Below are 25245 nucleotides of genomic sequence, written 5' to 3' on the forward strand. Positions count from 1 at the left end.
GACGGGTTTGCTAGATGCACGTCACATCTCATTAGTAGCCCCACACTAAAATTATTTGATCGTGAGTCGTGAAGAAAATCAGAAATAATGTTAGAATGTTTTTCAAATGACTGCCATAGCCCCAAATCAAAAAAATCTAACATTGAGTGTTAATTACATAATTTGGGTTGGTTGGGGTCACAATTTTCACATGGTTGGGGTCGCAAGATTATTCAGATATCAAAATGGGTTCGTGGGCCAAAAAAGTTTGCGAACCCCTGGTCTACAGAGTTGTAGAAGTACGAAGAAGAAATAGAAGACGTCCAAGGGTTGTCTAATTCTCATACATAGTCTAAGAATTTTCTGTGAACCTGAGATAGTATCTGTCTCTTATATAAGAGCAAATGTACTGCTTTCCTATCCTGGTATTCAAGTTCAATATTATAACCCTTTTTGGTTCAAGGTAGAACCCTTTTTGGTTCCAGGTAGAACCCTTTTGGCGTCCATGTTAGAACCCTTTTTGGTTCCAGGTACAACCCTTCTTGGTTCCAGGTAGAACCCTTTTTGGTTCCAGATAAACTCTTTCTACCTGGAACCCAAAAGGGTTGTACCTGAAACCAAAAATGGATATCCTATGGGGACAGCCGAAGAACCCTTTTGGAAGCCTTTATTCTAAGAGTGCAGACTGCCTTGGGTGAAATATTGATGAGTGGGGCCTGTGGCTGGGGCTGTGACTGCATGTGCCCTATCCAAACCCAGGGTGTTGGGGGTCTGGAGGAAGGGCATGTGTGCTGCCTACACCCCAGCCCCACATCAATCTTTCATGGCAACACACAGACGCGACATCATGATCTATTATCATCTCTTTGACCTCCCTGTATTGTCTTGTTCCTGGCACTTGTGTTCTCCTCAGACTGACGTAAGCCACAGACACGGCTGAGAAGGCGTATAGGATTTATTGCATGGATCTCAGGCACTATAGATCGCATACAGTACATGTATAAGTCATCATAATACAATGGAATTATGTAAGTGTACTGACATTTCAGAACATTTATATTTGTTATTACAGTATGTACTTATGCAGACAAAAACACCATGAAAACATATCAGAATGGGTCAGAGGAGGTATAATTCTTAAAATATATCTACAGGGGCAACATGATACCCGCCTAACACATGATTTGTCCACATCACTGCAACAACAAAGCACTTACAGTAAAATGGATTCATTCCACCAGTTTATATTAGCAAATTTAGGGTGGCAAACCTAAATACCCTTGTATGTATAACAATAGATACTTCAAATTTGGCCACATAGTCTGCATGCAATATATATATATATATATATATATATATGTATTTTATTCTTAGTCTGCATGCAATATGTATATGTTTTATTCTTACGTAACACTTATGTAGAAATCTGCACACATATTTCTAGGTTATGTTCTTATTCATTTATCTAATATATTGAATTCTACTATGGCATAATACTTTGATGGAGTTTACACCCAACTTCTATAAACACTTAGGAGGGATATATGTAACATGAATTGCTACATTATACATTTATAAATCTGGAGGGATGAGGTCTCTTTTTCAAATGTAAGAAATGTGCTACAGTTGAACTCGGAAGTTTACAAACACTTAGGTTGGAGTCATTAAAACTTGTTTTTCAACCACTCTACAAATGTCTTATTTACAAACTATAGTTTTGGCAAGTCGGTTAGGACATCTACTTTTTGCATGACACCAGTAATTTTTCCAACAATTGTTTACAGACAGATTATTTCACTTATAATTCACTGTATCAAAATTCCAGTGGGTCAGAAGTTAACATACACTAAGTTGACTGTGCCTTTAAACAGCTTGGAAAATTCCAGAAAATGATGTCATGGCTTTAGAAGCTTCTGATAGGCTAATTGACATCATTTGAGTCAATTGGAGGTGTACCCATAGATGTATGTCAAGGCCTACCTTTAAATTCAGTGCCTATTTGCTTGACATCATGGGAAAATCAAAAGAAATCAGCCAAGACCTCAGAAAAAACATTGTAGACCTACACAAGTCTGGTTCATCCTTGGGAGCAATTTCCAAATGCCTGAAGGTACATCGTTCATCTGTACAAACAATAGTACGCAAGTATAAACAGCATGGGACCATGCAGCCGTCATACTGCGTGGGACCACGCAGCCGTCATACCGCTCAGGAAGGAGTAGTCTGTCTCCTAGAGATGAACGTACTTTGGTGTGAAAAGAGCATATCAATACCAGAACAACAGCAAAGGACCGTGTGAAGATGCTGGAGGAAACAGGTACCAAAGTATCTGTATCCACAGTAAAACAAGTCCTATATCGGCATAACCTGAAAGGCCGCTCAGCAAGGAAGAAGCCACTGCTCCATAAAAGATCATACTTTTTGTACAAGTGTCCTCTGGTCTGACGAAATAAAAATAGAACTGTTTGGCCATAATGACCATCATTATGTTTGGAGGAAAAAGGGGGAGGCTTGCAAGCCAAAGAACACCATCCCAACCATGAAGCACGGGGGTGACAGCATAATGCTGTTGGGTTGCTTTGCTGCAGGAGGGACTGGTGAACTTCACAAAATAGATGGCATCATGAGGTTGGAAAATTATGTGGATATATTGAAGCAACATCTCAAGACATCAGTTAAAGCTTGGTCGCAAATGGGTCTGCCAAATGGACAATGACCCTGAGCATACTTCCAAAGTTGTGGCAAAATGGCTTAAGGACAACAAAGTCAAGGTATTGGAGTGGTCACAAAGCCCGGACCTGAATCCTACAGAAAATGTGTGGGCAGAACTGAAACGTGTGTGCGAACAAGGAGGCCTACAAACCTGACTCAGTTACACCAGCTCTGTCAGGAGCTTGTGGAAGGCTACCCACAACGTTTGACCCAAGTTAAACAATTTAAAGGAAATGTCCCAAATACTAATTGAGTGCATGTAAACTTCTGACCCACTGGGAACTTGAAATAAAAAAATATATAAAAAAATGTGATGAAAGAAATTAAAGCTGAAATAATTTATTCTCTCTACTATTAATCTGACATTTCACATTCTTAAAATAAAGTGGTGATCCTAACTGGCCTAAGACAAGGTATTTTTACTATGATTAAATGTCAGGAATTGTGAAAAACGGAGTTTAAATGTATTTGGCTAAGGTGTATGTAAACTTTAGACTTCAACTGTATAGCCAGTGCAATAAAATGATACAATTAACAAACATGATTCAGTTATCTGTCACAAAAAGTGATTTATACAATCAACAATCAGTTTAGCTAATGATAATAATAGTAAAGTATCGACATAAGTATCAATATAAGTCTTATGGTTGGTACCTACCAAGCAAAACTATTCACTGTTGTGTACATACCTTTTATAGTGCATTGGATTACTGCAGTCCATTAGTGGGTGCTCTGTTTGAAAGCACAAATCACAAGATTTTATGCCCCATTAAGTAATTCTCCTCTGAGCTTGGCAGAGATCTTGTAGTTTAGGGGCTTCAGTGTTAACCCATAGGAGCAGTCTAAGGAGAGGTCCTGACTTGGGTTATTCTCAAAGCTGCATTGGTGAATCAAAATAGCAGAAAATAAAAAAACCTCCACTTTGGCGATCTGGTCACCGATACATCGCCTCTTCCCTGCTGAGAATATCAACACACTGTTGGTCAGGTCCTTGTCAAGGGCACCATTTTCATCAAGGAACCGTGAGGGGTCAAAAAGATGTGGGTCCTTCCACTTTAAAGGGTTGTGGTTGACAGACCACTGGTTAATGAAGACCACTGTGTCTTTGGGGATGTGGAAGCCTTCGATGGTGACATCTGAGGTGGTGGAGTGTGGGATGGTGAGGGGTACAAAGCTGGTATAGCGCATGGTCTCATAGATAACAGCATCTAGGTAAGCCAGGCTGGCTTTGTCCTCAATACAGGGCAGCCTGTCACGGCCTACCACTTTGTCAATCTGCTCCTGCAGTCTGGTTTGGATGTTGGGGTATTTTGCCAATAAAAGGAGCATCCAATGAAGGCAAGTTGACACAGTATCCAGTCCCGCACCAATCAGATCGGACACAGTCCCTTCTGTGTGGGCCTCCGTCAACCCGGTATCATGGCCTGCCTTGTCAATTACCTGAATAATGGCGTCACTCATGTCCCGGGTCACTTCAGGGTCAAACGTCTCCCTGTGCTCCACCACCTTGTCTCTCACAAAGGTGAAAAACTCTTTATTGAGGTCTTTGAAGCTCTGGTAGACACTGCGGACAGGATTTGGGAAATATTGAAGCCAGGGCATGACATCGACCAAGCTGCCAGCCCCCACCGTCTCTCCAAACCTGTCCACACTGCCCAGAAGGGTTCTAAACTCAATGTCATCATGGCCATAACGCTTTCCAAAGCACAGTGCACAGATTACATTTGCAGCAGCTACTGTCAGTTCGTGAGCAGGGTTGAAAAACTGTCCATCAGCACTGAGTTTGAGGAAAGCTTCAATGAGCTCAGTAGCCTCTGCAACAACGTGCTGTTCAAATGCTTTTTTGGTCTGGCTGTTGGCAGAGTAGAAAGCTCTAATGGTGGACTGAGCGATCTTCCGGTGGGTCCTCCACTGTTTGCTGTAGCTCGAGAATGTCATGCTGTTACCACCAGACACTGACTGAAAAGACACAAAGTTGGGTCTGCCTGCAAACTCTGTGCTGTGTTGCACCAAGGCTTCTCGTATTGCTGTGTCTCCATTGAGCACCACTATGTTGTTGCAGCCCAGTCGTATCTGATACACGTTGCCGTACTTCTTTGCCAGCTTGGAAAAGGTGATATGAGGCATCTGCCCCAGCTGCATGGCATTGCCCACCACCGGCCAGGCAAAGGGTCCTGGCAGCCTTCTCTTGAGTCTGAGATTCCTGACCCATAGACAGGCTTCTAGACAGAAGAGGAAAACAAAGGAGGCGACCAGAGCTGGCTGGACCTGTCCACTCCACTCTCTGATGATGCTGCTGCCCTTCACCCCAATCTCTGTGTCCAGCAGTGCCATGGTGCTGAGATGTTCTAATTCTGGTGCTCAAGCCTTCAAATTCTGAGAGTGATCCCACTTTTATTTTGTTGAATGCTATTCCTGATAACCGGATTTTTAAAATAGGTCCTCCTCTCCACCTAAATTCCAAATAAACTAAATAATAATGCTGTCTGTTTTTAAGTATGGTCAGTCCTACATGATCATCCCAAAAACGTAGAAAATGACTTGAGACAACGAGAAGGTTTTCAGCACCTCTTACACTACGGTGTCTGTCTCCTCCTACTCCGTGCTGGCTTGTGAACAGGCTTGATCAGGTTGAGTGGTTAGTAGTAGTGCAGTCGCTGTCCGTCTTCAGATGGCCACATTAGAGGAATGCAGATTTCAGTCTTGACACTCTCCCTTATATCTCCTCTGTGGGAGGGTTCAGGGACTTAAAACTCCTATTCTGGTTTTTTTTTGTTGCGCCGAAGTGCTTGTTCCTGCGGAGTCTTTCTTTTCCCTAACACTCAATGCCACGGTGAGACAAAAAGGAAAGCAGCAACCAGTCAGGCCCGCCTGAACCTAGGCCTAAAACAGAAGGAGTTTAGATTTAGCGGGCCAGAGGCTCTAAAAGACTGGGCTGCACTACCTTTAAACACAATACAGGTACCACGGGGGAGAATTTTAGAACATGGTGTAGTAGTTAGGGTTCAAACTTTCAGTCACACAGACCACCATAGCTAAACTCACCATAGCTAAACTCACCATAGTTAAACTCAGGGGACACTGATTGGTCCGGTTATATTCTGAAAATTGCTTGATTGCCTCTCTATAGGAACGATTCCAGACTGAAATATGGTGTATGTAAAGCAAACGTCTCAGTGAAGTACCCAGGCTAAGGCAGGACTACTTGTAACTTTGGAAGGAGCTTTCTTACGTCTGTTGAAAACTAATGTATGCGTTTTTTTTATGACATTATAAAAAAAATTGTATCTGTTATTTTCAGCCTAACTACTAGGAATAGAATCCAAGATATGACCATGAAAGCTCTGGGTTTTGGATCTTGTCACAGAATAGATACACATTGTACAATACACTTTTATATGTTCTATAAAAGTATATACAGTATTTACCAGAGCTTTTTGTTTTGTTTTGCATAATGGTCCTTTTATACATAGTAAATTAGATAATGTAGGTCTTAGGCTGGTGGCTATATCAAAATAGTATAAAAGTGAGTTCAAAACAGGGACCTCTGGCAATAACGCTAGTCATAAGGCTTTTCAGAGAAACACATAAAAGTTGTCCTATTGGGGTTTTAAAGCTATTCAGCAGGAATTGAACTACTATAGAATTCTGTACTCTAATGGACCAGTGTGTCACTACAAAAAAACAACACATTGCAATGGACAGGAGATTGCACTCCTTCCAATGATGAGATGCTTAATGGGTTAATCAATGACAAACAAGAGAGAAGCAGAATCAGTCACTATCAAGCCCTGACTTTTTAAAACATTGCTTTATTCATTCCAGATATCTGATTTTTCAAGCATATAATTAGTTTATTTAAAAAAAAAAATCAACACAGTATTTTCTATGATGAATCCTTGCCTGGACATTCAACGCATGCTGTAGTTGAGTTTCTTGGTTTGAGAGAGGCAGAGATTCTGAACACTATTTCATAAATTCCTGAATACGTGCTCTTTGACAAAGGTGAAATGACATCCATATAGATTTCAGAGCCTTGAGGTGTAAACAGACATGCATTTGTTTAAATACATAAAGACTTGAAAATGCCATTGATTTGTGTAGTAGTATTGTATTTAGTGACAGTTAGTTTGGATATGAAGGGATGGGTTGTGTAGCTGGAGTGCCTGTTCAGTAGATTTCTAAGGAGATCAATGCAGTCAGTGTCTGGAGTTGGTCATCTCCCATGTATTCATCAGCATGATCAATCCCACAATTCCCAACCCACCTCTACATTGAAACACCTCCTAACTTTGTTGGGGACACTGAGCTTGAAGTTACACAATGCTGTTATCTCTGAATTGTCTTCACACTGTAGGCTATAGCATATAGATAACTTGATTTCCCTTTAGCAGTTCGTCAGCATTTGTTATCTTCCGACAGCATTTCAATGTGCTCATATTCATGGTGTACAGTATATAGTGGATTGGATTATAATACAAATCATTTTCATACCTGAAATATATCTATACAAATATTTTGTGACTGCATTATGTGAAAAGGTTAACTACATTGATACATCACCATCTTGATGCTCCTCAGGAATCCGAAAAGTCCTCAACGCAACAAATTGTGATTCCTTGGGTGTGACGACAACTTTCACAAACACTCACAAGCATATTACACTGTGATATAACCTTCCATTGACTTTTGAGTGATATTCTAGTTTCATGCACATATTTTCATACGTTAACATGCTGAATACTGTTTAGGAAGTAAGCTCAAAACTCAAAATGTATATAAAACAAAAGTATACTTCCTTAAAGAATATGATCAGGTACATAGTTTGAGAGCCTGTTCAACTTCATTGACCCCACGACCCGACCCCTGGCCCCCAACAAAGGAGATTCATCTCTACCTAGCAAACTTTCCATTACTGTAATCATACTTTCAATTCTGTATCAACAACATTGCAAACATATTCAATTGTGTTCAGATATTAATTAAATATTAAATATGAAATATTACACTCTTCAACAACAGCATTCAGTGCAGGTTTGCTTATACTCACTGTAAAATGTAATTGATTGGCAATGTTGCCCACAATAATGGGATGAGATTTTTATGCAGGGGACACCAGACCGAGCAGCTTCCCCCTGAGCTTGGTTGTGACGGTGTAGTGGAGAGGCTTCAGTGTGAGCCCATAGGAACAGTCAAGGGTCAGGGCCTCTGATGGGTTGCTCTCAAAGGTACACTGGTGAAGCAAGACGGCTGTAAATAAAAATGTTTCCACCTTGGCAATCTGGTCGCCAATACATCGTCTCTTACCAGTGGAGAAGATCATGACGCTGTTGGTCAGGTCCTTGTCAAGGGCACCATTTTCATCAAGGAACCGTGAGGGGTCAAAAAGATGTGGGTCCTTCCACTTTAAAGGGTTGTGGTTGACGGACCACTGGTTGACGAAGACCACTGTGTCTTTGGGGATGTGGAAGCCTTCGATGGTGACATCTGAGGTGGTGGAGTGTGGGATGGTGAGGGGTACAAAGCTGGTATAGCGCATGGTCTCATAGATAACAGCATCTAGGTAAGCCAGGCTGGCTTTGTCCTCAATACAGGGCAGCCTGTCACGGCCTACCACTTTGTCAATCTGCTCCTGCAGCTTGGTTTGGATGTTGGGGTATTTAATCAAAAGCAGGAGAATCCATTGGAAAATGGTTGACATTGTTTCTTGGCCGGCTCCAATGATGTCTGTGACTGTTCCTTCAACAAAGTCTTTGGCCAGTCCACTGTCCTTTCTGTGCTCAATCGCGTTAATGATGGCATCACTCATGTCACGCGTCACGTCAGGCGTGAAGGTTTCTCTGTGCTGCATCACTTTATCTTTCACAAAGGCAAAAAACTCCTCGTTTATATGTTTGAAATTCTGGTAGATGCTGCGGACAGGATTTGGGAAATTCTGAAGCCAGGGCATGACATCCACCAAGCTGCCAGCTCCCACCGTCTCTCCAAACCTGTCCATTCTGCCTAGGAGAGTTCTAAACTCAATGTCATCATGGCCATAACGTTTTCCAAAGCACAGTGCACAGATTACATTTGCAGCAGCTACTGTAAATTCATGAGAGGGATTAAAATATTGTCCATCTGCACTCATTCTCAGAAATACCTGCACAAGATCCATACATTCTCCCAAAACGTGGTGCTCAAATGCTTTCTTGGTCTGGCTGTTGGCAGAGGAGAACGCTCTAATGGTAGATTGTGCAATTTTCCTGTGCATTTTCCACTGTTTGCTGTAGTTAGTGAAAGTCAAGCCCCTGCCTCCTGAAATCATCTGAAAAGACGCAAAGTTGGGTCTGCCTGCAAACTCTGTACTGTGTTGAACCAAGGCTTCTCGTATTGCTGTGTCTCCATTGAGCACCACTATGTTGTTGCAGCCCAGTCGTATCTGATACACGTTGCCGTACTTCTTTGCCAGCTTGGAAAAGGTGATATGAGGCATCTGCCCCAGCTGCATGGCATTGCCCACCACCGGCCAGGCAAAGGGTCCTGGCAGCCTTCTCTTGAGTCTGAGATTCCTGACCCATAGACAGGCTTCTAGACAGAAGAGGAAAACAAAGGAGGCGACCAGAGCTGGCTGGACCTGTCCACTCCACTCTCTGATGATGCTGCTGCCCTTCACCCCAAACTCTGTGTCCAGCAGTGCCATGGCTATGGATTATCAGAACACCTATTCCTGGAGACAGATATTGTGAATGAAAAAAAAAAAGCTGGAAAAAAGTTTAGTTTTCTTGACAACTTTAGTCCAGCACTCACTTTTTTGTTAAAAAAAGTATAATAATTAAATTAAATAATGTTCAAACGTGATTTTGTGATGTACAATATAATTAGTTAATCAATTAAACAAGTTCCATTAGCTTAGAGTCCCAAGGATCCTTCTGAGACCATGGGGACAGTCTCAGTACTCCTTGGGAAAATATCTCAGATGAAGCTTGGTGAGTTAAGGTGAAGTTTTTTTCCTCTTGTCACTCTTTTCAGCAAGATTTAAGACTTTAGTGACTAGTTTTGCTTCAGCAAGGTGTCTTATATGTTTGCAGTCGGTGGGTAGGGCTGAGCATTGTTTTCATACTCCTCCCATTGTGGTAGCCCTATATATATTATCATTCTGATGTTGGACCTCGACGCGCGCTACGCACTGGAAACAAAAGCGCGCAAAGACCTCTCTCTGCAGAGGTGAACTCCAGCAAATACGTTTAGGAGGAAAGTAACAATTATTTTACTAACTCGAATAGTAACAGTGGTATCCCATGTTAAATGGTTATACTTTCTTACGTTGGTTGTTATAATTTGAAGATTCAAGAAAAGCTTATAGCAAGCATATGGTTTGTTTCTCTTTTGTTTTTTTACCTTCTAATTGCGTAAAATGTAAGAACTGTTTACAATAACTTTTAATTTTACGTGTATTAATAAGTAATGGAATATCCTATTTAGTTGCAATAGTCGATAAGGTATGGGTTGCTTTTGTGTGCGTCTGCATGGAAATTCTATACTTTGCATAAATAGCCTAATGTAAACTCTGCTTACTGTCTCAATAAAATAACAAAGTGAATGTAATCATGATGCCATGTAGCCTAATAAATGTGTGTTTAAAAATGATTGGTTTACAGTGAGTTTTGCAACTTTTCAGGTACTGTGCAAAGCCAGTACCTGCATTAGTCTTCCATTAGTTTTGTGCGCACGCTACATATTGACTGTTGTAATACCATTGTGATAGTATTATTCTTAATTTATAATTTTAAGCATAATGTAATTACATGTAATCCGTTCAAGGTAGTCAACAGCACATATATAATTGACTAAATCACTGAACTATGTCGCGCTTCTAATCGAATCCCCATGTGGTACTCTGAAGTTCAGCAAAAGTTGTGCAGGAGCCGAGTCTGACTGCTTTCCATAATATTGAGCAAAAGATGAAACAAATAATATTTGTAATAATAATATTGTTAGATCTTTGTCACTGTATGAATATCACTGCAATTTGAAAATGACTCACTGTGAATGACTGTACATGGATACAACTCAAATAATTATCTGTGTGGATTGAAATATAGTTTCTAGACTATTTATAGAAAGTTTATTTTTCCAATATGAAGAAATACCATTCTACCACTCATGTAAAGGCCTCAAGATTTACATGTTTGTTTAAATCCAATGTTGCATTTTGCAATGCAGGTATAGACTGACTTGCCTTTCATAAATATGCTTATACAACACACTTACATTATTTTAGCATAGAAAAATCAATGAAAAATTCTTATTCACATCTTCAGCAGGTCTCATACTACAGCATATCTTCAAGCATTTGCAGTACAAAGCATACAAGTGCCAGTAGGTTTGCACACGAGAGCCATGTTTCAATTGTGTGCTATCCAATGGCAGCTTACTTTTATCGCCATACACCTCAGGTGCATTTTGACATGGTTTTCTTTCCCCAAAACAAGACTGTTGAGCTCAAAAGAGTTAGGAGGAAACTTTTCAGGAGATCAGAAGTCTATAATGATGTTCTGGCCCCTCAAAACGTGCAGGAGGAATGATGACACTCTCAAGATGTAGGTTTTGGTACCTGAAATGTATCGTGCTTTCATGCCTGGTAGCACACACACATCATGGTCACCCGGAGTCCTGTCCTTGGCATTCATTACAAAGTGCAGTTTATTCCTTATGGAAATCACTGGTCCATTGATTCTATTAACCTTTCAGCTCAAAGACTAATTTTAGTTCCTGAGGCAAAACTTTTTTCGACTCAGTGCCAAAGAATACATTTGCGTTTCTAGTTTCCCCACCAACTGCAAAGTTTATTTTTGCAGGGAGGTAATGACGCTAATTGAAGGCACTAAAACATTTCAGAAGTGAGGCCGTAAGTTAGAGGGACAGAGACTTCAGTAATGCTCCAGCACAGTCACTCATTATTGGTGCATGAGGAAATGGGAAAGGGGGGAGTGGGAATTCTCACTATGGGTGTTGAAGAAAGAGTGTTAAAGTGAGACACTTTTTCTATGTTTTGGTCTAGCTTATTTAAAACCTATATCATTGCATACCATATTTTCACAGCTGAGGTTATATGTGTATTTAAGGGATCAATCTGATGTGACTAAGCCTTTCTTAAGTTGATTAAAGTATGATTTCAGCTGAGATTTTATTAAACATGAGACTTGCAAAGAGAAGGTGGTAGCCAGTCTAGCAGGCCCTGTGGTCCCTGTAGAGTCCACGTTATATTTATGTATTTATTTATTTTATTTATCATTTATTTAACTAGGCAAGTCAGTTAAGAACAAATTCTCATTTACATTGACGGCCTACCCCGGCCAAACCCTGACGACACTGGGCCAATTGTGTGCCGCCCTATTGGACAGCCTGGATTCAAACCAGGGACTGTGGTGACGCCTCTTGCACTGAGATGCAGTGCCTTAGACAGCTGCGCCACTCGGGAGCCCGTCACATACTGAGGGATAATTAGCAATGCTGAGGTACAGTAATGTTGAAGATGGGAAGAAAGGATGGGAAAAGGTCTACAGGAATATTTTAAACTCTGTAATGGTGAGAAAAAAAAACATCATGTTTATTTTTGTAGTTTCTTGTTCCTCTGAGACTTGAAATGGAATTCAGGTAAAATCACACAATGTGGAGCATAGCTTAAATGTCAAATAGTACATTAAACATGCTTTGTGTGTTTTACTACTAGGTTTAATTGGTTGTTTCTTCTAATTGGTTAAGTGAAATACATCTAGGAAGTATACCCACAGCTCTTAGAGCAAATGTGAAATGGTATCTCTATTCCACAGTTTGGCCACAATTAAAGCCACAATCTTTAATTCTGCAGATTGTACATTCAATGAGTCAAGTTTTGTCTGACCCTTTATACTTACAAATGAAATTGGTATTTTCTGTTAAAAGAGTTACACAACTTCCTACTCTGTCTAAAAGCTGTTCACTTCCCTCTCCCTGTTTTGTCTGGAGAAATGTGGTGTTCCTAAAAACACAAAAACATCCAGCATGATTCCTAGGTTAACCAGAGACAGCAATGTCTCAGAACAGAAGAAGCTTCTTCACTGGGATGACTATTTCTCGTTGTCTCGCTATAGAGGAATCATTTTGTGTGTGCAACACTACACCCTAACTGACCCCCTCCTTCTCCTGCACTCCTCTTCACATATGGCCACACATCCCCATCACCTCTAATTAAAACCAGGTTTGCGGTGGGCGAGGGCTCGTGTGTGCTTTTTGCGTGTGGCTGTCGTGTTTGTCTGTGATTATCTCCTGTAACCTGGCTGTGAAAGGTTGGCCCTGACCCTGAGCTGACTCTGCTGGCGGGAGGGGGAGGGGCTTGGAAGGCTTCGTGTTGCATCTAATGCGCTGGTGGCGGGCCCATGGAGAGAGGACCCATGGTGGACCAGGCTGCCCCAGCTCTGGAGCTAATCATTGTTTACTAGTCTCATTTCCACTTGTCAGTGAGCTACTGTCACGCACAGCATCGACGGGGAGGAAGGAAGGGGGAAGGAGGGGAAGGAGAGAAGAGGAAAGCCAAAGGTCCAACAGGCAGTTGGGGAGCCGGTGGGACTTGGGAAAGAGCAGAGGGGAATGCAGGAATTTCAGTGTAGATTAGGCTTTAGAAAGAAAAGGGGTGAAAATGAAAATGAGACTGCTAAAAACAACCCAGACAAACCACTAAACAGACCAACCAAAACATCCCTGGGCCTTGGCCATCTCAGCCGGCCAAGGAGGTAACCACCGAACATTGCTAGTTTGAGAATCTGATGTTTGAGATTAGTGCATTTTTTCGGGGCTGACCATGCACGGTATGAGGACATACAGACACTGCTCAAACATGGTCACTGTCTTGATTGCAGTATAAAAGGAGGACTTAAAAATAAATGAGGAAGGATTGGGCAACATTCACTTCAGTGGAATGATAACACCTTGACACGGTGTTTGGAAAAAAGCAGAGGTGTCACATAATGTGCACAAAGATAAACAACACTTGTTGTAAATCTTGAAGTGAATAAGTAACCTAGCTCTTGGCCTCTGCAATGATGCCCGTTTTCACACAAGAGCCCTGGCCTGATGGCCAATGTGGGCCCATAATCTGTTAAAGTATGAAAATGCTGATAAAGTAAAGTGTCATGGAATTACTGGAACCTTTTAACATGTTGAGGACATTTTCCCTGCATTCAAGTCCACTGTATATATCCTCATAGCACGCATGACATAAAAGAGTGTTGCAATCTATTCATAATTCAAGACAACGTGTGACATAAAATAGTAATGATTAACACAGAGAATTATATACATAAAAATGTCTGTAACCATGAATATGGTATAAGTACACCATGAAATCGCTTGTCATGCAGAATGTTCACCCTGTGCGCTGTGTTGCAACATCTCACCACCATGACCATAACAGCTAGGATGTGCTACAAAGATCCAGTCAGCTCCGCCACAGACAGGTCCCTCCTGATAGAGGTCCAGTCAGCTCCGCCACAGACAGGTCCCTCCTGATAGAGGTCCAGTCAGCTCCGCCACAGACAGGTCCCTCCTGATAGAGGTCCAGTCAGCTCCGCCACAGACAGGTCCCTCCTGATAGAGGTCCAGTCAGCTCCGCCACAGACAGGTCCCTCCTGATAGAGGTCCAGTCAGCTCCGCCACAGACAGGTCCCTCCTGATAGAGGTCCAGTCAGCTCCGCCACAGACAGGTCCCTCCTGATAGAGGTCCAGTCAGCTCCGCCACAGACAGGTCCCTCCTGATAGAGGTCCAGTCAGCGGCCCAACTGGAGGCTTAAATTATTGACTCACTTCCATTTCTTGTTTGTGTACTCGCCAAAAAGCCCTGTGCCAAGCCTCCATGGCTTCACTCATTCGGAACTTCGTCTGACACCACACATTTCATGGGCTGAGTGACTAACATGATCCCCGCAACAAGCCAACTCAAATCAATCAATGAAACAGCAAAGGCTGGAGAAGAACAAATTCTGGGGCGGCAGGTAGCCTAGTGGTTAGAGCGATGGGCCAGTAACCGAAATGTTGCTGGATTTTGAATTCCTGAGCTGACAAGGTAAAAATCTGTCGTTATGCCCCTGAACAAGGCAGTTAACCCACTGTTCCTCAGTAGGCCGTCATTGTAAATAAGAATTTGTTCTTAACTGGCTTGCCTAGTTAAGTAAAGGTTACATTTCAAAAATCTGACCCCCCCAGTCCTGTGTGATCAGATATAACCTGACATTTACAGTACCTTCAGAAAGTATTCACACCACTTTTTTCCACATTTTGTTGTGTTACAGCCTGAATTGAAGATGGATTAAATAGCGATTTATTGTGTCACTGGCCTACATTACCCCATAATGGCCTACATTGCCTACATTACCCCCTACATTACCCCATAATGTCAAATTAATAACATAATAAGCCTTTTGTTATGGCAATCCTAAATAAGTTCAGTGCTTAACAGTCACATAATAAGCCTTTTGTTATGGCAAGCCTAAATAAGTTCAGTGCTTAACAATCACATAATAAGTTGCAGGGACTCACTCGGTGTGCAATAATAGTGTTGAACATGATTTTTGAATGACTACCTCATTTCTGCACTGCCCCCCCATCCCTCAGTTGAGCAGCGAATTTCCAACACAGATTCAACCACAAAGACCAGGGAGGTTTTCCAATGCCTCGCAAAGAAGGGCACCTATTGGTAGATTTAGTTAAAACAATTTTAAAGCAGAGATTGAATATCCCTTTGAACATGGTGAAGTTCAATACACCTAGTCACTACAAAGATACAGACGTTCTTCCTAACTCAATTGCCGGAGAGGAATGAAACCGTTCAGAGATTTCATCATGAGGCCAATTGTCACGTTCTGACCCTAGTTCTTGTGTTATTTGTTTTAGTTGGTCAGGACGTGAGTTGGGTGGGCATTCTATGTTTTGTGTTTCTAGGTTGGTTTTCTGTGTTCGGCCTAGTATGGTTCTCAATCAGAGGCAGGTGTCGGTGTCGTTAGTTGTCTCTGATTGAGAATCATACTTAGGTAGCCTGGGTTTCACTGTTGTTTTGTGGGTGAGTGTTTCCGTGTCTGTTCGCCACACGGTACTGTTTCAGTTTTGTTCACGTTTATTGTTTTGTATTCATTGAGTGTTCAGTTTATGTTTTATTAAACGATATGGACACTTACCACACTGCGCATTGGTGCTCCGATCCTTCTCGCTTCTCCTCCTCAGAGGAAGAGGAAAACCATTACACCAATGGTGACTTTAAAACAGTTACAGAGTTTGGTATGAACAGTTTCTGTATTGGGTCAGTAATATAACATGTCAACTGAGGTGACCTGAGGTGTGGTGGGAACATACTGTTCTGCGGTGTCTAATTTATGCTTTCTAAGGGGATATTAAAACAAGGAAGCTTTGAGTACTGGACATCAGGATGTGTTCTTCTGGACCCCTTGTTCAAAGATAGCCATTGATAAACATATGAACAGTTTTTTTCATGATACACAGAGGTCTTTGAAATTCAGAATAAAAAGAGACTGTTCACAAGCTAACTGCTTGTCTTGGTTTGGAATGGACAAAAAAGTGGGTTATAGGCTACATTTATGAAACTGCCTCGTGTAGGATGATTTACTTTAACCTAAACACAAGGAGGTTGTTATTTTTTATGTTTCATGAACCTCAATTATGCAAAGGACTAAAAAGTGTATTTATCATCAGAGTAGGCAAGCATATTGTTGTTTTTCTCTTGGAACTCTTGTTATGTCTAGGTCCTGATTAGCATTCCCCTCCTGTGCGTGTGGTTACTGCAAGGGCCAAATTATCTGTAGTTACTTTGCCCACCGAATTACAGCAGATCCCATTTTAGTGTGCTCTGTATGCCTACTTGCTTCTCTCAGCCTCTGTAAGCATAACCTTTTGAACAAGAGACAAGTCTAAATAAACTCAGCAAAAAAAGAAACGTCCCTTTTTTTGTCTTTCAAAGATAACTCGTAAAAATCCAAATAACTTCACAGATCTTCATTGTAATCGGTTCATACATGTTTCCCATCCTTGTTCAATGAACCATAAACAATTAATGAACATGCACCTGTGGAACGGTCATTAAGACACTAACAGCATACAGACGGTAGGCAATTAAGGTCACAGTTATGATAATTTAGGGCACTAAAGAGGCCTTTCTACTGACTGAAAAACACCAAAAGAAAGATGTCCAGGGTCCCTGCTCATCTGCTTAAACATGCCTTAGGCATGCTGCAAGGAGGCATAAGGACTGCAGATGTGGGCAGGGCAATAAATTGCAATGTCCGTACTGTGAGACGCCTAAGACAGCACTACAGGGAGTCAGTAAGGACAGCTGATCGTCCTCACAGTGGCAGACCACGTGTAACAACACCTGCACAGGATCGGTACATCCAAACATCACACCTGCAGGACAGGTACAGGATGGCAACAACCACTGCCTGAGTTACACCAGGAACACACAATCTCTCCATCAGTGCTCAGACTGTCCGCAATAGGCTGGGAGAGGCTGGGCTGAGGGCTTGTAGGCCTGTTGTAAGGCAGGTCCACACCAGACATCACCGGCAACAACGTCACCTATGGGCACAAACCCACCGTCGCTGGACCAGACAGGACTAGCAAAAAGTGCTTTTCACTGACGAGTCGCGGCTTTGTTTCACCAGAGGTGATGGTCGGATTCGCATTTATCATTGAAGGAATGATCATTACACCGAGGCCTGTACTCAGGAGCAGGATCGATTTCGAGGTGTAGAGTCCATCATGGTCTGGGGCGATGTGTCACAGATTCATCGGACTGAGCTTGTTTTCATTACCGGCAATCTCATCCGCTGTGCGTTGCAGGGAAGACATCCTCCTCCCTCATGTGGTACCCATCCTGCAGGCTCATCCTGACATGACCCTCCAACATGACAATGCCACCGACCGTATTGCTTGTTCTCTGCGTGATTTCCTACAAGACAGGAATGTCAGTGTTCTGCCATGGCCAGCGAAGAGCCCGGATCTCAATCCTATTGAGCATGTCTGGGACCTGTTGGATTGGAGGGTGAGGGTTATGGCTCTTGTGCAAAGCTGTCATCAAGGCAAAGGGTGGCTACTTTGAAAATACTAAAATATGAAATATATTTTGATTTGTTTAACACTTTTTCTGGTTACTACATGAATCCATATGTGTTGTTTCATAGTTTTGATGTTTTCACTATTATTTTACAATGTAGAAAATAGTAAAAAATTAAGAAAAACCCTTGAATGAGTGGGTGTGTCCAAACTTTTGACTGGTACTTTCTGTATATATATATGTGTGTGTGTGTGTGTGCGTGTGTGTGTGTGCGTGTGTGTGTGTGTGTATATGTGTGTATATTGCATTTTTTTAACTAAACAGGTGGGGTTCAAAACAGATGGGTCTTCACCTGCCCTGAATGACTGGTTGCCACTGGTTATCATTCAAAGCTTACATACAACTTTAAATGGGAAAGGTTTTGCATGTAAGCATGTCCTCATAGGTCTGTGTGACATATGCTGAGTTTAGCCATGTATTATGTACAGTTATTTGTTAATTTTCTCATTGAGTTTTTGAGTGCTAGCGAAAAGAGCAGGATGAGCTTGCATGCCATGCCTGCCTATACAGTGCGCGGAGCTTGGTCACCAAGCCCCAACCTCCAAAGGGAGCAGGGGGTGGATATTCGCTAAGAGATAAAAATTAGACGGAGAAGGTAAAAAGTACAAGTAGAAATGGCTTCCAGATGACCCCAATTTCGTTTTAGTTAGGTCATCTGTGACTGGCTAACAGACCCGTATTAGGGCACAGTTTAATTATGCATTACTCACCATGAGTGCCTCACCGTGGTGCGCATTCCTCACCGTGGGTGCCTCACCGTCGTACGCATTACTCACCGTGAGTGTCTCACCGTGGTACGCATTCCTCACCGTGGGTGCTTATCGTGTGTTAGGATGACTCTAGTGATGCTCCAGATAACGAATGCTCATTATCAGTTTTTTGTTGTTGAATTTCCTCGACTGTGCAACTCACTGGTCATGTCCCGTTTTTCAGGGACTTGAATGAGACAATGTGTGGAGTTTATACAGACACTTTATCTGTGACAAAATTTGCATTTCATAATTTAGTTATTCAAATTGCTTCCTGTACCTTAGTGACTAGTCATTCTCTTCTCAGGAACAGGAGCCTTCTTCCCAAATGACTTCCTAAATAATCAGAGTTCATAGCTTACTGGGCCACTCTCATCAATTATTTGGCACAAGCAGCCAACAATTTATGTTATGCTAATTTTAAAAAAAAATCTCATTCAGCATCGCCACAGTTTATACTTGTCCAAATTGGTCTAATTAGAACATTTTACTAAAACCTGGAGATCTAATGTGGCTTTGCAGCACATTGTCTATTGTGTAATTAAGGGTTCATTTGGAGGAAATTAGCTGGAGCCAAGGCACAGATGTTGTTTTTACAAAGTCTGGGGTGAGCCACAACTCTCCATCATCCTGTATTATTATGTCTGTCTTGACATTCAGGGAGTCTTCAGCATTCTAGAAACTGTATCACTCTATAGTTAGCTTTGTCCATTTTACCCGGAGCTTTATGGAAAAGTTGTAATGTTTCTGATACCTTTGTGAATGTTAGTAAGTGGTGTTTTGTTATGTTTGTTTTCTGCTTTTGGGGCCATACACATTTGTACAGGGCCAAATATTCAGTAAAGGACAACATTATTTTTGACCATGAGATGACAAGATACTGTATCAAGTGGACACAGGCTACAGTATAAGGTGGGTGTGTCACTGTCTCTTCCATTGACCATTTGCCAATACCTTTCTTAACAAGACATGACTGAACAGATTGTGTACAACCTCTCCTCCAAAAAACCTTGTGAAATTAGGTTACCCTTTGATTTTAAAAACCCATCTCCTTTCTCCTGGTGGCCAAAATCAGATCACATGCACAGCATCTGTGCTATTCTCTGTAGTAGGACATGAATCAGGTCACGTCTTTTTTTCTCTAGTTCTCTTCTCTTTTTTTTGAGGGAAAATTCACAAATATATGAGCTGTTTTGTCTCTGCTCCAGTCCCCCTTTCTGTGGCAGGCTGTCCCAGGCAGGACTCCCTGCAGGTGGTCTCCGACACAGACAAACTGAACATTATGTGTAGTGTGGATGCTGCCAGCGGGTCACTCTTCTCGTTGTGTAATTGGGTGGATAATGTTCCGAGATTCCCTCTCTTTTGCACCTCCATATATTCCACTTGAGCAGCTCAGTGCCTTTAAGTATCCTGAAAACAAAGCTGGGTCAGCGAACGGTCGGGTCACCCCCCTTTGGTGCTCCGATTCATAAAATGAGCCGGTCCCCCTCACTAGAGCAACCAGGGCAGAGTTCACTCACAACGTTATGGGCCCTGAGCCCTGGCTTAGTCTCAGGCTCCCTGGTCGCCCTGTTATTGTTTACACTGGGACAATTTTTTATTTTGTATTATTAATTAAGTTCATTATTTTGTATTATTATTTAAGTTCATTATTTTGTATTATTATTTAAGTTCATTATTTTGTATTATTATTACGTTCATCAACGTTATAGCCTGGACTGTAGAATCAATACTGTCCGAAAGAAAGAAACACATGCTTTGGCAGACACAAAGAGTGAAATAAATGTTTTCTTCATAAATCACAAAATTACATACATATTTCTGTGTACCGGCCAAGAACCTGGAAAGCTGGTAAAGTCATTGGGAACATACAGTTCTGTGTGAGTAGGACAATGGAAGTCTGGGTGGCCCTACGATAGGCCTGGGCAAGTTTTCTGCAGCATACCACTGTTGAACACCGCAGCCATGTGCATGTGGGGCTGTAAATTTGGAGAAGTAATTACTGTATAAAGGAAAGACAGAATCTTTACTGAGAGCACTGAATTGTTTCTAGACTGGAGAACTGGAATTGCTTTAGACCCTGTACAGTCATGCCTGTCAGGCCTTACCACAATGTATGTGTGGTGTGCTGTGCTGTGTAGAGCTGTCTTATTAAACGGCACAACTTAAAAGATCCAAAGCAACAACTTAAACGATCCAAAGCAATTTGTCCATCCTATGGTTTGTGTTTTGTAAAGCAGTCTATGCAGTAAAGCAGGTGGAGAGGAGCGACCTAACAGTGAGGTTCTGAAGGACTAATGTGTGTTGAATGTGTTTACTTGGACTTGTTTTGTGAATGACACTCCCGAGAGGCACAGGTTTTGAGTGATGTCATAAAACTTCAGAGCAGCAGGGGACCTCCAGCTCAGGTCTCTGTCGAATTATTTATTTTCTTCTGTGTTAGACTGAGTCCAGACATGGAAATATAGGAGGATCATTTATATTGGAGAGTGTCAAATCCTTGAAGACATACAACTGTCCTGAATTTCTGGAATTCTATGAATTGCGGTTGATTTGATGAACTTGTTGAGTCATAGATTCTAGTGGATGATATATTCTCTGCACACTATGGGGGAGATTTTATAAGGAAAGCAGAAAGTGTAGATAATAGGTTCTGGTGTGGTTTTAACAGTCATGAATTGACTAATGACAATTTACATAAATTGAGCCTGACAGTGTCTACACCTCCCTTGGTCTGTTGTAAGGAGTGCATCCATAGCAAATTCTTGATCGTCTTGCTCTCAATCTAGTTTCGACACACTTTTGTAAAAGTTGCCCAACTCAAGTCTGACACCAACAGGTGTCAGACAAGCAATACGACTGATAAATAGCTGATAAATAGCTAACAAAATAGCTACACTGACTGAGTTTCCCTTGTATCTTTATTGGCCTTTTATTTCAGTATTTTGCACTGTCTCTATGCACACTCACACGCCCTACACACTCACACACACTGTCACTCCAACGCACACACTGTCACTCCAACACACACACACTGTCACTCCAACACACGCACAAACACTCACTCCATCACTTGCTCACTCACATAATATGCACATACATTTATACTGACTCTACACACCCGCACACCCACATACAAGCTGCTGCTACTCTGTTTATCTTATATCCTGTTTCCTAGGTCCCTTTACCCCTATACATATCTACCTCCATCACTCCAGTATCCCTGCACATGTAAGTATGGTATTGGAACTGACTTTAAAAAATAGTCCCTGTATATAGTGTGCTTACTTACTTACTTTATTGTGTATTACATATTTCTTATTCTTATTTCTTGTGTGTTTTTTTTCTTCTTTCTAGTAACACATTGTTAGTGATTATTGCATTGTTGGGTTTTGAGTTTGCAAGAAAGGCATTTCACTGTAATTGTGCATGTGACATTCAAACTTGAAACAACTCGGTCCTCATCCATGCAGTGTTTTGTTCCTGTCTGTACATAACGTCCCCAGGATACTGGAGGATACTGGAGGAGACCACAGCTGGATGAGGAATCTTACAGATCGTTTAAAATGTCTTTCTTCATTATGTTCTAATCAGCTCCCAACAACCCTTTCTTTAACGACCAGCATCTGTGGGCAATGTCTCTGTTTCCTGCCTTGCCTAAGTATCTCCCAGTATCCCAGCATTGACCCCATCGTTAGCTAGTCTCTCCCTTTATGTCTCTGTTTTTAAGGTTCTAACACTCGTTAACTATTGATTTAACATGAGGTAGCTGTCTTAATTACGTACCCTGTGTTGTTTATGGCTATTGGACACAAGTAGTCCTCCTCCTTCTGTCAAGAAGGGAAATGGCAACAGCAAGCTGTTGAGAGTATTAACGTCTGTCCTACAGTAAAAAACAATGTACATGGATTAGAGTGTTCAAAGAACTGACGTGAAAAAGCACAATGATCCATGAGGCCCATTTTCTTCCCAAGTTCCTCCTCAAAAGCTTACATTGTCAAATTAGCCCTTAGTGAGGAATGATCGTGACCCCTCATCGTTCCAGGGGTCAGTGCTGGGCCGTGGATGTGCCAGAGACAGGCTCTGTTGACGGGATGATTGTGTGAAGATGTTCAGAGTTGACCTCGCTATGTTCTGTTTTGTTGTGTTTTCTAGGTAACGCTTTTATTTGATGACTGGGAATGTCAAACATGTTGCTCTTGACCTACAGACAACATCCAGCTCCCAGATCAGCTCTGTTTGAAGATGGAGGATTTGGCTGTGTTCGAGTAAACGACTTTCCTAGGCCTACATCTCTCTCTATCTCCCATACATCCTTCTCTCTCCCTCCCACTCTCTCCCTTTCCCTCTCACTCTCTCTCGACTCACTCTCTTTTCTCTCTCCCCCCTCTTTCTCTCTCTTTCTCTCTCTCTGCGTGATGAACTGAGCAGTGCAGTGACAATGTGGATTACCACTTGATTAAGGGAGATATTTTTATGTTGAAGCTCCAAATCAAATCAAAGTTTATTGGTCGCACACATAGTTAAATAGATGTTATGGCGAGTGCAGTGAAATACCTTGAGTTGCCAGCTCCTCGACAATGAAGAAAAATCACTTAGGTGCAAATTTCACATGTATGTGGTACATCCCAACTCTAAATAGATCATCAAAATGGCTGATGTCCCAAAACTCTAAGCACATTTTCAATCGAATGAGTACAATGAACACATTTGTTCACTGTACCAAATCACTTTTTCAATTTGGATGTATATTCAAGCTAAGCACAATATCTGCTTTTCAAAACGCAATCTTCACTTTACTTCTGATTAGATTTTGTCATTTCTTAACAATACAATGAGCTAACACTTAATCAAACTGCTTAAAAAAGATGACTACTGAACAAACATGAGGTAGCGCCTAGTTGGCATATATAGTTTCTATATTATCATTTGTAATTTTTATGTTGGAAGATAAAGCCAAATCTTATATGGATGTGGCTGTAAATACTAAATCATCATTCTCCATCAGCCAGTGTGCTTCAATAGGACAAAGTGTAAATCAAATCAAATCAAATGAAAATGTTATTTGTCACATACACATGGTTAGCAGATGTTAATGCGAGTGTAGCGAAAGACACTCTACGTGCTGCCATTTGGAATTATAGTGTAGTGTACAATGCATTGCTGAAATATTTGGGTTGTATATATATTCCACTCATTACCTGAATTTATCTGAATGTCATTGATACACTGTAAGCTGATGAATTTTAAGCAGAGAGACAGGTGATACTGTATCAGTTGACAAGTCACGTAGAATAGGTGATGTTGTACAATGTTGCATGGGGCAGAAATGGCATAAGACACCATACTATCTTTGTACACTAGTCAACTGCTTTACATTACCCTATTTCAGATTTTTTTTTAAATACATTGCTTTGGTACTATTTTGTGTGGTGAATTTTCAAAACTCTTAGTACAAAACTCTAAACTGGTAACACTTGTAACGCAGACAGTCTTACATTCAAAACCTTTAATTGTGTATTAATTCTGTTTGTAGACATCTTTCACCACACAATCACTGATCCAAAATATAAGTTTACTGTGAAATATGAGTATGTTGTTTAATCACCCATACACAACATAATGATATCTTCTCAATTTAGCTGTTTTAACAACCAGCTAATACCCCCCTTCTCCCCCAAAAATACAAGATACATGTTTCAAAATTGTCATTTGAAGTGCTGAAAGTAATATGCTATGTAAATTATAGTACATTACACTTTTTTCACATAAGGCTACACACTTGCACTTACCCATCAAAATTGACTGAACATAAAATGCCCATCATTTCTATCCCATAGTCAAAGTCAAGGTGTGTTCATTGAAGACGCATTTCACAATCATTGATGCAAAATATAAATGTACTGTTCAGATATAATAACACAAAACTATGTTTTATTGTCACATACACTGGGTAGATGCAGTGAAATGTTTTGTCTTACAGGCCTTTACAGGGTGTTAGTAATTACACTACAGTACCGTATTGTGCATATGTCCTGCATGTAGCGGTCCGGTGTGGCTCAGTTAGTAAGAGCATAGCACTAGCAACACCAGAGTCGTGGGTTTGTTCCCCACCGGGGTCACATATGAAATGTCCCTTTGGATGAAAGTGCATGCTACATAAATGGTATGTACAGTGCATTTGGAAAGTATTCAGATCTCTTGACTTTTTCCACATTTTGTTAAGTTAGATATTAAATTGTTGCTTTTTCCTCATCAATCTACACACAATACCCCAGAATGACCAAGAAAAAACAAATGTATAATAAAAAAAAAGAAATATCACATTTACATAAGTATTCAAACCCTTTACTCAGTACTTTGTAGAAGTACTACATTGGCAGCAATTAGACTTGAGTCTTCTTGGGTATGACGCTACAAGCATGGCACGCCTGTTTTTGGGGAATTTCTCCCATTCTTCTCTGCAGATCCTCTAAAGCTCTGTCAGGCTGGATGGGGAGCGTCTCTGCACAGCTATTTTCAGGTGTCTCCAGAGATGTTTGATCAGGTTCAAGTCTGGGCTCTGGCTGGGCCACTCAAGGACATTCAGAGACTTGTGCTGACGCCATTCATGTTTTGTCATAGCTGTGTGCTTAGGGTTGTTGTCCTGTTGGAAGGGGAACCTTC

General features: G+C 41.4%; 1 protein-coding gene and 2 pseudogenes across 1 annotated transcript in view; 1 reads left to right on the top strand and 2 right to left on the bottom strand.

The window, feature by feature from the left end:
* The window catches only part of LOC139384057 (dnaJ homolog subfamily C member 17-like), a 491465-nt gene that overhangs the window by 86691 nt on the left and 379529 nt on the right, over positions 1 to 25245 (top strand). The gene's annotated exons all lie outside the window — the stretch shown is intronic.
* Positions 1357 to 5376, bottom strand: LOC139383999 (cytochrome P450 1B1 pseudogene; annotated as a pseudogene).
* Positions 6490 to 9719, bottom strand: LOC139383813 (cytochrome P450 1B1 pseudogene; annotated as a pseudogene).

Source organism: Oncorhynchus clarkii, chromosome 25, assembly GCF_045791955.1.
Source record: "Oncorhynchus clarkii lewisi isolate Uvic-CL-2024 chromosome 25, UVic_Ocla_1.0, whole genome shotgun sequence".
Lineage (NCBI taxonomy): Eukaryota > Metazoa > Chordata > Actinopteri > Salmoniformes > Salmonidae > Oncorhynchus > Oncorhynchus clarkii.